The 14,481-nt window shown below is 36.7% G+C and overlaps 1 protein-coding gene across 1 annotated transcript in view; it reads right to left on the bottom strand.

The window, feature by feature from the left end:
* LOC123554189 (replication factor C subunit 4-like) overlaps positions 1–13,492 on the bottom strand; it is a 52,622-nt gene extending 39,130 nt beyond the window's left edge. Inside the window, exon 1 of the mRNA XM_045344157.2 lies at positions 13,368–13,492. The gene's annotated coding sequence lies outside the window, so the exon portion shown is untranslated. The remainder of the gene's footprint in view (positions 1–13,367) is intronic.
* Positions 13,493–14,481: the final 989 nt, after the last annotated feature.

Below are 14,481 nucleotides of genomic sequence, written 5' to 3'. Positions count from 1 at the left end.
GACCTAGTTTTTTAATCCTACATGACCCAGATTCAAACTGGACCTTAAGATCATCAATATTAACATTCTGACCAAGTTTCATGAAGATATAGTCATAAATGCGGCCTCTACAGTGTTAACAAGCTTTCCTTTGATTTGACCTGGTGACCTAGTTTTTGACCCCAGATGACCCAATATCGAACTCATCCAAGATTTTATGGAGGGTAACATTCTGACCAAGTTTCATTAAGAATGGGCCAAAAATGTGACCTCTAGAGTGTTAACAAGCTTTTCCTTTGATTTGACCTGGTGACCTAGTTTTTGACCCCAGATGACCGAATATCGAACTCGTCCAAGACTTTATGGAGGGTAACATTCTGGCCAAGTTTCATTAAGATTGGGTCAAAATTGTGACCTCTAGAGTGTTAACAAGCTTTTCCTTTGATTTGACCTGATGACCTAGTTTTTGAACCCAGATGACCCAATATCGAACTCGTCCAAGATTTTATGGAGGGTAACATTCTGACCAAGTTTCATTAAGATTGGGCCAAAAATGTGACCTCTAGAGTGTTAACAGTCAAATTGTTGACGACGGACGGACGGACGGACGACGGACGACGACGGACGCCGGACACAGGGTGATCACTAAAGCTCACCTTTGAGCACTTCGTGCTCAGGTGAGCTAAAAACAGACGAACTAAAAGGAGAAAAAAATACATTTACATCAGAAATTATGCTGGAGTCACACAACACAAGATCTTGGAATGTGTCTAAAGTAAATATTCAAATAATTGATCCACTGCCTTTGAACCCAAACTCATATGAGTCTGTTAAAATCCTGGGTCACTAGACACATCAAATTACAGGATCACAACTCCCTGAAAACTTGAAATTTGAAATAATTGCTTTTATAACAAAATAAAAGAATAAATTTTCTGAATGTCTGCTTTCAATTTCCTGATTGTGAAGTAACCTAAAGGCTAGGTTTCCCGATCAGGAAGTTAGGTTTCCAATTCGGGAAACTCTGATTTTAAGCAATTTCTGAAGAAAATGGTCAATTTCACTGTCAAATAAAAAATTCAATAAGACATTTAAAAAAAATGTGAACGGTAGAAATTTAGATATATCATTCAAGTTTGATGTGGCATATTTAATTTGCAGATCTTGTGTATATTCTTATGCACCGGCTTTTTTAAATGAAATGGGTCTAAAACTTGCGATATGCTTCCCGAACGGAAGCATGTTACTATAAAAAGTAACAAGTTTCCCGTTCAGGAAGTAGGGAAAAACCCATAAATGATTTCCCAAACGGGAAGTTTCCCCTACTGATCAAATCATAAATAAAGCTGCTGTTGTGCAGACAAGGTCAAAATAGCTAATTTTGGCCCTTTCAGGGGCCATAACTCTGGAACCCATAATGGGATCTGGCCAGTTCAAGAAAGGAACCAAGATCTTATGGTGATACAAGTTGTGTGCAAGTTTGGTTAAAAAATAAAATTATAAATGAAACCACTATCGTGCAGACAAGAAATTGTGGACAGACGACGGACGATCACAAAAGCTCACCCTGTCACTACGTGAGCTAAAAATATAGATTAACAGAATAAAGGATATAAATATAATTATCCAATGAACTGTTAGTAACCAGGTCAAAGAATATCCTAGAGTAATCGTTTTTCGCGCACCTAACGATTTGCGATCGATTTTCTTATGAAGAATAGGAGGCCTGAAATATACAACATTTTAATCATCTTTGCTAATCATATTTTAGTCCGTAGCAATGTTTACGTACCTTACAAAACTTGGGAAACCCCCTCTAGGTTATAACACACTAAATAGCCACCACTATATATTCTATATAAAATGACAAGTTTTCACAATGCTGCAATACACACCTAGACCCATTTTAAATTTCTTTAACTTACATTTTCTTGTAGAGCAACATTTATACTGTAAAAATATCCAAAGAAAAGTAGGGGTCATGTTTGATGCAAGAAAATATTTCTGGTCAAACGGACACACCGTAATTTTTACACTGAAATGACAATCACAATTTAGGGTAGGGGTGTATGAATAAATTTCACATGTTAAATCAGTTTGGAGTCTTTTTTCAACATGCAAATGCTACCAGTATGTCAAGTATAGGCATGCAATATGATTTCAACCAATATACAGCAATGATTTCAAGGAAAAATCCTTCTTACAGCAAAAAAAACTGAGAACTATTTGAATTCGCCATTATGCGACTACCATTTTTTCATAGGTGCTCAGGCTATTTAGTGTCTGTATGCCTCTAGCTTGTCATAATGCTGTCTGTCCAATATGGCGGAGGTCAGAATTACGTCATCATTATTCGCGCACTGCATGGCAAGTGTAATATGTGGTCCAATTCCCGCGGAAATGTCATGACATGTGCCGAAATTTTGCAGTAAATAAATCTTACGAATTTTAGTTGAAATGTCATCTTAAAAGATAAGTTTATAAATGCATACAATTAAGATTCAAACTGTCAACAGAATTAATGATAGATAAATGTTTAAAGAAGAAACAAAATTTACACGTTTTGTCTTTGTTTATGCCATAACTACTCCTCTATGATGGTACAATATACATCATATGGTATGGACAGCTAAAAGTGCCCTTCCCACGCAGCTTGACTATTACAACAATATTTCAAATGTGTCTAGTGTCTGCAATCATCAAAAATGCTCTGGCCCCGCTATGTTAAATAGTATTTGACTTGCTATCTGTGATATAAGGGCCGCATTCCATATCTGCGCTGTACAACAGTTAGCATTCATTAATATGCAAATAACAGTCACATGATCCGGGCGTCCTTGGATGTCGGCTCAAGCAGAAACACCTGTCAAAATTTTTCGTGGTCAATATTTTATTTTCTGGACAGATATTCGAGAAGCTGTTTTGGAATTAGTAAAAATAGAGGTGAATCTATCCAATCATGCAAATGTTACGATAACCTATCGGAAAAGACTTGACTTTCCGCATTTTTTGTTACGGGATGGCGCTTCCGTGTTTACCTTTTGCAGAAACACCTCTTATGACGTAATACGCTTATGCGTTCACAAATGGGATACCGGAACAAGTCATTGCGCGATTATTGATGTGCGCGAAAAACGAGAATTCCAGACAGTTCCCCCCCAAGACGATTCCCCCTCTGACAATTCCCCCCCAGTTCCCCCCCAAACTGGGGGGGAATTGTCACCTTATTTCATTTATATTATTTTTTCTTTATATTGATGTAAAAATATCTTTGTTTTTACTAATTTTGTTCTAAGGTGAGCTTTTTATTATTCTACATGAAAAAAAATATTGTTCTTTGACCTGGTTACTTAATTATATTTATATCCTTTATTCTGTTAATCTATATTTTTTAGTTATACATTGTGACAGCGCCGTAGCCACACTGAGGCAAACCGAGGCAGTTGCCTCGGTTAAAATTTGAGGAGCCAAAAATAAAAAAGGAGTAAAAAGCAGGCCTGTCACACTCATGAAAATTCAGTTATAAAAGTTCAAAAAAGTATATTAACACCATTAGAATATATCAGAATATCATTTGCCTCATGACATCATTGAGGCAAGGTGAGACAGAAATCCTAGCAGTCCTATTGATAACCTGGCCAGGCCCAGATCCAGGGCCGGGCCAAGTAGGCCCTTGCCCCTCCCCCATCCACAAGTTGGCTGAGAAATGCACCAGAGACCACCATTTCATGCATGTAATTCAAATTTTTCCAGGGGGAGTGCCCCCAGACACATTAGAATGAGGGGTTGCCTCTACAGTACCTCAAAATTTAGACCAAAAATGCACCATACAAAGGCCACCATTTCATATCTGTATTTCAAATTTTTTTCCAGGAAGAAAGCCCACTGACCCCACTAAAATATGGGGGAACCCCCCTCCAACAACTTAAAATTTAGACCAAAACATGCACCAGAGGCCACCATTTCATACCTGTATTTCAAAAACTTCCATGGGGAGAGCCTCCTGACTCTCCTAAAATGAGGGTTTTCCCCTACAGTACCTCAAAATTTAGACCAAAATATGCATCATAGGCCACCATTTCATACTTGTATTTCAAAATTTTTCAGAGGGAGAAAAATCCAGGGGTTCCCCCTCCCACACCTTAAAATTTAGACCAACCAAAGTACCAGAGGTCATGTTTCATACCTGTATTAATCCCCTGGCCCCCTAAATTGAGGTGGTTTTTCCTAAAATACCTAAATATTAGGACCGAAAATGCACCATAGGCCATCATTTCATATCTTAGTTCAAAATTTCAAAAAAAATTAGAGCCCCATGACCGCCCTAAAATGAAGAGGTTCTCCCCTTCGGTACCTCAAAATTAAAAGCAACAACAACTTCCCCCCCCCCCCCAAACCCACCCCAAAAAGAAAACAACAACAAAAACCAACAGAGATCATGTCATGCCAATATTTCAAAACGTTTTAGTGGGAGACCCCTGACCTCGACCCCTCTCCCCCACCCCATCACGGACAGAGCAACCCTCCCGTACCTACGCCCTCTCGGGTTATAAACTAATAAACTATTGAACTACTAGTAACCTGATAAATAACATGTTTCTGTATGTCTTTACTGCTGGTTTTCTTGTTATCAATATATTTTTTTTTTCTTAAAATATGAAAGTGTGAAAGTGACTGTGAGAAATAGGGCTAAAAGGACGATTTTTACTGTGATATTACACAGTCTGAGAGTGCTCCAGAACGCACCAGAGATGTCCTGGGGAGAAATTTAGGCGGGGCTTCGAACGGCTGGCATGCCCCCGGACGCCCCTAGTTTGCCTCGGTTAAAATCTGTGTCTGGCTACGGCACTGTGTGAAAATATTCTTAAGATGTGTTAAAATGAGTATCTATGGGGGTAAAGGGATAAATCATCTTTGATGATGATTGATGTTTTAATCAAAGGGTTACATATTATCTAATTATCAGCTTATTATTGGATAACTTGGATGTCCTTTACCTTTTAGGCATAACTGATTTATTCGGCATAATACATTCCTTTGGCCATTAACAAATATAAAACAAGAGTGCAAGAATGTCACAATATACGCCCGTCACAGCAAATTTCTTTACTCTAGCACCTGTATTTGCAAATGGAATTTTAATTTTGTGGTTGTTTAGTAATAACTAAGTGTTTTGTTTTTCTAAGTCCTCAAAAAAACTCCTTACCAGGTAGAGATACCTTAAAATACACCTAAAATTGGAAAGTAACATCTATGTTGTACCACAGAAAAGTAGTCTTGGTTTTTCCCTACGGTCAATTATAAAAAAGTTACAATATAAGTTATTTATAGTAACAACTAAGGGAAGTTAATCTTAAAAAAAAAAAAAAAAAAAAAAAAAAAAAAAATCAAAAAAAAAATTGTAAGTCCTCACAAAAATCTTTACCAGGTAGAGACTGGTCAAAATACACCTCAAAATTGGATGTAGCATGCATGTTGTACTACAGAAAAGTGGTCTCTATTTTCCCTACGACTAGTAATGAAAAAGTTACAATATAAGCTATTTATAGTAACAACAAAGGGAAGTAATTCGAAAGAAGGGAACTGCGCATGACACTTCGTCTCATGATGGTGTATAATTGTGTCAAGTTACATCAAAATCCCTCCATGCATGAAGAAGAAATGCTTCGGACAAAGTCATTCTTGTATCTGACCTTTGGCCTCTAAGTGTGACCTTGACCTTAGACCTAGGGACCTGGTTCTTGCGCATGACACTACGTCTCGTGGTGGTGAACATTTGTGCCAAGTTATATCAAAATCCCTCTATGCATGAAGAAGAAATGCTCCGGACAAGGTTTTCATTCTTGTATCCTTTGACCTCTAAGTGTGACCTTGACCTTAGACCTAGAGACCTGGTTCTTGCGCATGACACTCCGCCTCATGGTGGTGAACATTTGTGCCAAGTTATATCAAAATCCCTCTATGCATGAAGAAGAAATGCTCCGGACAAAGTTTTCATTCTTGTATCCTTTGACCTCTAAGTGTGACCTTGACCTTAGACCTAGGGACCTGGTTCTTGCGCATGACACTCCTTCTCATGATGATGAACAATTGTGCCAACTTTCATCAAAATCCCTCTATGCATGAAGAAGATATGGTCCGGACAAAGTCATTCTTGAATTTGACCTTTGACCTCTAAGTGTGACCTTGACCTTAGACCTAGGGACCTGGTTCTTGCGCATGACACTCCGTCTCATGATGGTGAACAACTGTGCCAAGTTTCATCAAAATCCCTTCATGCATGTAGAAGATATGCTCCGGACAAGGTCTGTGGACGCCGTCCGCCCGCCCGCCCGCCCGCCCGCCAGGGGCGTTCCCATAATACGTCCCGTTTTTCAAACGGGCGTATAAAAACAATATGGGTGTAAATATATAGCGCAAAAAAAAAGTGTATGCATACAATAAACAAACATATAAACTAGAAAATGCTTTTGTAAAAAAGCGCATGTCTCCCCCAATGCAAAGTCCTATAGGCAAGAAGTCAATAGGGGTCAGGAGCGAAAGTCGAAGAGACACTGATGGTTAGCTCCAATAGGGATCATCTACTTGGCATGTCCAGTCATCACGCTAAATTTCAACACTCTTGGCCTAGTGGTTCTCAAGTCACTGTTCAGGCTCCTGTGACCTTGACCTTTGATCAAGTGACCTCAAAATAAATAGGGGTCATCTACTCTCCATGTCCAATCATCCTATTAAGTTTCAACATTGTAGGTCAAGTGGTTCTCAAGTTAGTTCCAAAAAATGATTTTACATGAACAGGCCATTGTGACCTTGACCTTTAATAGACTGACCCCAAAATCAATAGGGGTCATCTACTCTGCATGTTTAATCATCCTATGAAGTTTCAACATTCTGGGTCAAGTGGTTCTCAAGTTATTGATCGGAACTGGTTATCAATGTTCAGGCCCCTGTGACCTTGTCCTTTAATGGAGTGACCCCAAAAACAATAGGGGTCATTTACTCTGCATGAACAATCATCCTATGAAGTTTCAACATTCTGGGTCGAGAGGTTCTCAAGTTATTGATTGGAAATGGTTTTCCATGTTCAGGCCCCTGTGGCCTTGACCTTTAACAGAGTGACCCTAAAATCAGTAGGGGTCATCTACTCTGCATGACCAATCATCCTATGAAGTTTCATCATTCTGGGTCAAGTGGTTCTCAAGTTACTGACCGGAAATAGTTTTCAATGTTCGGGCCCCTGTGACCTTGACCTTTCACAGAGTGACCCCAAAATCGATAGGGGTCATCTACTCTTCATGACCAATCATCCTATGAAGTTTCAACATTCTGGGTCAAGTGGTTCTCAAGTTATTGATCGGAAATGGTTTTCAATGTTCAGGCCCCTGTGACCTTGACCTTTGATGGAGTGACCCCAAAATCAATAGGGGTCATCTACTCTTTATGACCAATCATCCTATGAAGTTTCAACATTCTGGGTCAAGTGGTTCTCAAGTTATTGATCGGAAATGGTTTTCAATGTTCAGGCCCCTGTGACCTTGACCTTTGACGGAGTGACCCCAAAATCAATAGGGGTCATCTACTCTTCATGACCAATCATCCTATGAAGTTTCAACATTCTGGGTCAAATGGTTCTCTAGTTATTGATCGGAAATGGTTTTCAATGTTAAGGCCCCTGTGACCTTGACCTTTGACGGAGTGACCCCAAAATCAATAGGGGTCATCTACTCTTCATGACCAATCATCCTATGAAGTTTCAACACTCTGGGTCAAGCGGTTCTCTAGTTATTGATCGGAAATGGTTTTCAATGTTCAGGCCCCTGTGACCTTGACCTTTGACGGAGTGACCCCAAAAACAATAGGGGTCGTCTACTCCAGCAGCCCTACAACCCTATGAAGTTTGAAAGTTCTAGGTCAAATGGTTCTCCAGTTATTGCTCGGAAATGAAGTGTGACGTACGGACGGACAGGGCAAAAACAATATGTCTCCTGGGGGAGACATAATTACAAAAGTGTGCAGGGCTAGGGCTGGGTTGAAAAATGTTTGAGCCGTATTTTCATGCCGCGGATCGAAGAGGCTCGCACGCCCATTCTATGTCCATGACAGGGCTTTGGTAGGGTTCACAGGGGGCTTCTCCCCCCGGAGCTTTTGGGCTTTAAGGTATATCCAAACAAACAAAACATATATAATAATTTCCGTGAAATCATGTGTTATCATTTTTAAGTGTATTGACTCTATATTGCGTGGCTTCTTTAATAAACTTAGCTATCTTAAGAAGCAGCTTAGCATTTTTCGAAGACATTGAATTATTAGTTTTCTGAATAGTGGGCCGTTGTGTATTACCAAGGTTCTTCTTTCTAATATCTGTATATTGAGTGTAGGACAAAATCCCCTGCGAATTTTTCAATATCTAGTCTTAATCTCATGCAAGTAAACTTTTTTCGTAAATCAGTATTTGAAATTAGCATTCCAAGAATATCCCTACATCTTTTGTGATGTTTTTGATATTTAAAAAAAAAAGCAACTTTGATACTGACAATGAAGTTAAATTATACTTTTTCATTTTACTTTATTTTTGAAAGCTTCAGCCAAAAGACTCAAAAAGAGATTTTTAAATAATTATTTTAACTGTGCCATTGGTTAACTGTATCCATTATTTTAACTAATGTAGATATTTTCAGGACACAAATATCGCATAAAATATGAGAATGCCAGAAAATATTGCCAAAGATTAATGAGTGCCAGGTTAATACTTACGGACAATGTTGATTTTATATATATGTAGAATATGATAAATACTTCCATCTTATAGAAGGATTATTTACACATGAAACAGAAAATAGTACTTGTATAAAATACATCTCAAACTTTTTTTCTTTTTTTTGTGGGGGGGGGGGGGGGTATTTTATTCCAGTAAAAAAAACAAACCTAAAATGTATAATAATTAAGGGATACTTACAAACAAATTATTGTTCCTTTGATTTCTCAATATGATTGAAAGGTGTTGATTACCAGAATCACATAAGTCATTATTGCAATAAACAAATTTAATCAAAACGGTAACCAGTCAATCTTTCACACCTCTTGATTGAATTACCAGCTGTAAAACAGTAATCAAAGCTGACATTGATCAATCAATTATGATATTGTTGTTGATATATTTTAATTGTGTTCTATGTGTTAGGATTATGATATCTATAAACAATATAACAATTCTTCCATGTATAATGACAATTATCAGTATTACTAACTTTGTGTGATTCTTTTGATGAAGCAGTCTCTTGTTGGAAATTGTGATAAACCAAAATTAGATAATGCCAATCAACTTCTTGTTGTAAGAAATTTATCAAAACCTGTATTTAAGGAATAAGTACTTTTATCCAGAGAAAACACTATTACTCCATGCTTTTTGGAATGTCGTAGCATAAAGGTTAATTCTCTATAGATAAATACAAAAATTAAACGTATTCATCTTAAGTTCTGCAAATCTTTACTGAATGTCAAAACATCGTCTAGCAATATAGGTGTATATGGAGAACTAGGGCGTTACCCATTATATATAAATAGATATGTACGAATAATAAAGTACTGGGGTAAAATTGTTTCATCTTCAAATATTTTATTAGTCAAATTGTATGAATGTTTTCTTGTTAGTAAAACTAACAGAAATAATTGGGCTTATCAGGTGAAATGTCTTTTAGACAATTTTGGCTTTTCCTATGTATGGAATAATCCAATGTTGGTAGACTTAGATACGTTCCACCTAGCCTTTAAAGAACGTGTATTAGATACTTTTAAGTAGAACTGGTGCCTACGTATGAACGGAAGTGGAACATTAGATATGTACAAAAATTTTAAAACTAGTTTTGTATTTGAAAAATATTTAGAATTATTACCATTTAAATACAGGAGTGCTTTAGCTAGGTTAAGACTATCCTCGCATAAATTAGCAATTGAAACAGGTCGTTTCTCTAGAAATAGAACAGATAGAAATCTGCGTTACTGCATATTTTGTCAGAACAGAGATATAGAAGACGAATACCATTTTATCATCGTGTGCCCATTGTATGAGAATATAAGAAAAACATAATTATTTAAAATCATATTATTACAGAAGGCCAAATGTAATGAAATTTATTGAACTTCTCAATAGTGTTAAACAAGTTATTATTAAAAATTTCTCTAAATTCATTTATCATGCATTTATTCTGAGAACATCTTTATCATGTTTATTGTAAATAGTGGTATACTTTTATCTCTACGTATCCAAATGATACTTCCATGTATAGCTGTTAAATGTATGAGATTCATCCTCCATAACAATCTATGTTACATGTAAATTCAATTATTTCATTCAAAAATGCTTACGCTTTTTGTTATTTGTATAAAATCTCATGAATATTTTGATGTATGTGTATATATTGTATTCATGACAAAAAACTGTACAGTTTACGTCAATAAAATATTCTGTCTGTCTGTTAACAAATAAATTAATTGCTTTAAAAATAATTAAGTTCTCAGCCATGGCTACTTATCCAAAATGCTAATACTTCACTAAAACATTCCTTATTTTGGGTACCAAATGAATGCATCAACTATAAGTTTTTCTATTTATTTTTGAATATACAGTATTGGAGTATAGAATTTTTCCATATCAAATTTTCTATTTTTTACATACATCTTTGCATAGAGGTTCCTCTATAGATACTGTTAACAAATAAATTAATTGCTTTAAAAATAATTAAGTTCTCAGCCATGGCCACTTATTCAAAATGCTACTACTTCACATAAAAATTCCTTATTTTTGGGTACCAAATTAATGCATCAAATATAAGTTTTTCTATTTATTTTTAAATATACAGTATTGGAGTATAGAATTTTTCCATATTAAATAAACTTTACAACCCTTTAAACATATTATAATATGGAGGGGGGAACTGTCACCCTTACATAACATTGTGGGGGGAATTGTCAGGGAGTGAATTGTCTTGGGGGGGAATTGTCTTGAGGGGGAATCATCTTGGGGGGGGATAGTCTGACAGCCGAAAAACGATTACTCTACGATAATAATTTTTTCATGAAGAATAATAAAAAGCTCACCTTAAAACAAAATTAGTAAAAAAAGATATTTTTACATCAATATTTAAAAAGAAAAACTATTATAAATAAAATCAGGTGACAATTAAGGGGGGGGGGGGGGGGGGGATCGGCAGGGGGGCGGGGCCCCCTCAAAGTTTGGGGGGATTGGGGCCGGGGCCCGTGGGGGGGGGAATTTCGCGTCGTTTTCAAGGGAGGGGGGAATTCATTCTGGAGATATGACATCTGAACATAACCCCTTAAATTAAGGTCAATTGAGTATTACAGATATCAAACTAATGTGAATATATCTGAAGTATTGTACAGAACATAATCTATTGAAAACAGGCAACTTTTATTTTCTTTATTAAATCAATTAGGTGACATCCAATCGAGGTTCACATGTCGTCATTAACGGAAGCACTAGCAGTATCCACGGACATTGTCTCAGCAGCAGCCGGAGCAGTGCTTCCCTTCGTCATATCTACCTGATTGTGCATGTCTGGCCCTGATGAAACAGCGGTGTCCGTGACAGTAGTTTGTTTTTTGAGAGCATGCTGCTTAAAAAGCAAATCTATTTTTGCGCATTTCGCCCCAGTTGCATCTGTGATCTTTTTACTGTATGATGTACATTATGCAACATTTTTTTTCAAAGGGAAGTAACTTTGCATACACGCACCCGGGAATTGAAAAACGAGCGTATTATACGGATCAGTAAAACCAGGGGTTCCACTAGACCTGAAAACCAAAGAGTCCCGGGACCCTTGGGTCCAAATTTTGAAGGGTCCCTTTTCAAAATACAAGAGTCCTGCCCCAACACATCGATACAATTGACTATATTTTCTTATAAAGTAATACTACGTAATTAATAGCTACTACAACCAAGAACATGTTACAGCATAATAACAATTTCTGTTTCAGGTCATATAATCTCATATTGTAAATAAATTTTTATCAAAATTCATTTTAATTTGATGAGGTTTTTCTTCAATATTTTTGTTTGTTAGCAGAAAAGTGCTAAAACACTCTGTAAAAATGTATCCAAAAACGTACTATCCGGATACTGGTACACTTCTGGAATGTCGTCTGAAATGTTGTTTTTTGCCAGTTACTTGGTCCACTAAGGTAAACCAGAGATAGTTCCTCAAATAATGATGCTACTTTTCATTAAAAATTGCATTGAAAGTCAAGTTTTTAAGTGAATTTTGGAAAAATTGCATATGTCATCGGGTGTAACTAGAATCGTGAATGGACATTCTATACTTATTTTTACTTTCCAAATTCATTTAAATTTGTGGATTTTCTCGTTGAAGTTAAGGTACAATCATTAAACAATGATCTAATTTAAAGTTTGCATGAAGAAATCTTGCAGGACACTTTTCACATGCTCGGTAATCAGCTGGTCGCTTAATTACGATAATTTAATAATTGGCGCCTTTTTTGACAGTATGCAGGCTCAATAGGGGTAACGCTTTATCAATGAATTAATGTTAACACTTCATTGATCTCATTACCTATGTGCACTCGCCGTGACGTAACTTGCTGATAAAGAAAAATCAGCGTGGCATGACCACAGGATAAAGGGCGGGAATTTAGCAGAAGATCAAAGGCAGGAAGGAGGGCATGACCGCGAGTGTTTACTTTGAATACACGTGTTTATCGTGGACATAGTTTTACTTTGGGAAATGACTGATAAGAGGAAGGATTATCAAGGAAAATGTCTCCGGGTCCCGAGTGACGCACAGGCAATTATCATGGTCCTTTGAGCGTCTTTTGAAAATCTCCGGACCCGGGCTCCTAAGACTATCGGGTATCGATTTTTTTCTTGATTTTTTTTTCTTTCGAGGGGGAATTTTTCTATACTTGGGGGGAAAGAAACATACTATTTCGAGGGGGGAATGGGGCCGAATTTCGGCCCCAAAAATCGGCAAACGAGGGCCCTGGGGGGAATTGTCAGAGGGGGAATAGTCTTGAGGGGGGAGGGGGGGAACTGTCTGGAATTCCTAATTTGTGACTTTTCTGGGACCTGTTCAAGGCAGGATCACAAATTCGCCACTTGGATCAAGTGGCAAGACAGTGTAGGCCCAAATAAGCACCACTACACAAACCAATATAATGCACTTTTCTGGCAATATCTACGTCCAGTTACTGAACGGCTAGACATTTCCTTCAGTTTAAGCTGTGTTTCAAGTTAAATTTATGAATAATTTGTCCGTAAACATGACGAAATCTTAGACCTGGGGGTTAGAAACAGGCGGTGAAATTGAGCATGCCAGCAGCATCAAAGTAAAAGCGGAACAGTGAAAATAAAATACCTTATGAAGACGCTTCAAAATAAAAGGCTTCACGTTGTTAATTACATATGAATAAAGACTAAACAAACAAAAAATTCCGGATATTTTCCCCGCCAATGTCTCTCTCACCAGACGCTTGCTTTCTGTTGGATAAACTCTGTACTGTACGGGAAGAGAAGTATGTAGGTCAAGTATTGATACGTGCTTCGTTTATATACAGTTTTATAGAGCTTATACATATTTATATTTGCTGTTCTTTCTATTTCCGCATACCATGTTTGTATGAAAATATCTCTTAGTTTTTGAGAACATGATTTACTTAACCACGTGGGATTTGAAAAACTTTGACTATACCATGTTCCTGAGTATCCTGATGTACAAAGTATATTTTTGATATTCTCAATCCATTTGGATTTAGTTTCTTTAGACGCATGTAATTCATAAATCAACTGATAAATTTTAAATAATACCTTTTGTTGGGCTACATCACCAGTGTTTTCTACCAGTTGTGTCCAAAAAGCTACAATTCTATTCTTTATATCTACAGAAACTGGAGTGATGCCTAATTCACCATAGATCATATAGGATGATATCGACTTTTTAAACTGAAAACGCACTTACAGAATTTTAATGGAACTCTTTCTGTAACATCAATATTACCAAAACCCCAGATTTCACTTCCATATAAAAGTATTGGTTTTACTGGGTTTTTTAAAGGATCTATCTGCATGTCAAAAGGTAGTGATAAAGTTCTAATCTTCCTCAAAAGACAGAATAATGTTTTTGACTTGTAAAAAAGCTCCGCTCATAGAAAAATATATACCAAGATATTTATAATTATCGACAGTTTCTATAGTATCTTTTCCAATTTCAAATTGTAGATTTCTTGGTTGTCTTCCTTTGCTAAAGATTACAATTTTTGTTTTATCAACATTTATTGAAAGTTTCCATTTATCACAATATATTTTAAAACAATCTAATGCATGTTGCATATCCTCTTTATTATCACTAAAATGACTGTATCATCAGCGTAGAGTAAGATGAACAATTTTTAAAAAAATCATGAATCATCTGAGACTTACTCTTTAACGACACCATGTACATTATTACCGTTTGAATAATCCTCTAAATCATT

This window comes from Mercenaria mercenaria, chromosome 7 (assembly GCF_021730395.1).
Source record: "Mercenaria mercenaria strain notata chromosome 7, MADL_Memer_1, whole genome shotgun sequence".
NCBI classification, from domain to species: domain Eukaryota; kingdom Metazoa; phylum Mollusca; class Bivalvia; order Venerida; family Veneridae; genus Mercenaria; species Mercenaria mercenaria.
This window is presented reverse-complemented; position numbering and strand designations above follow the sequence as displayed.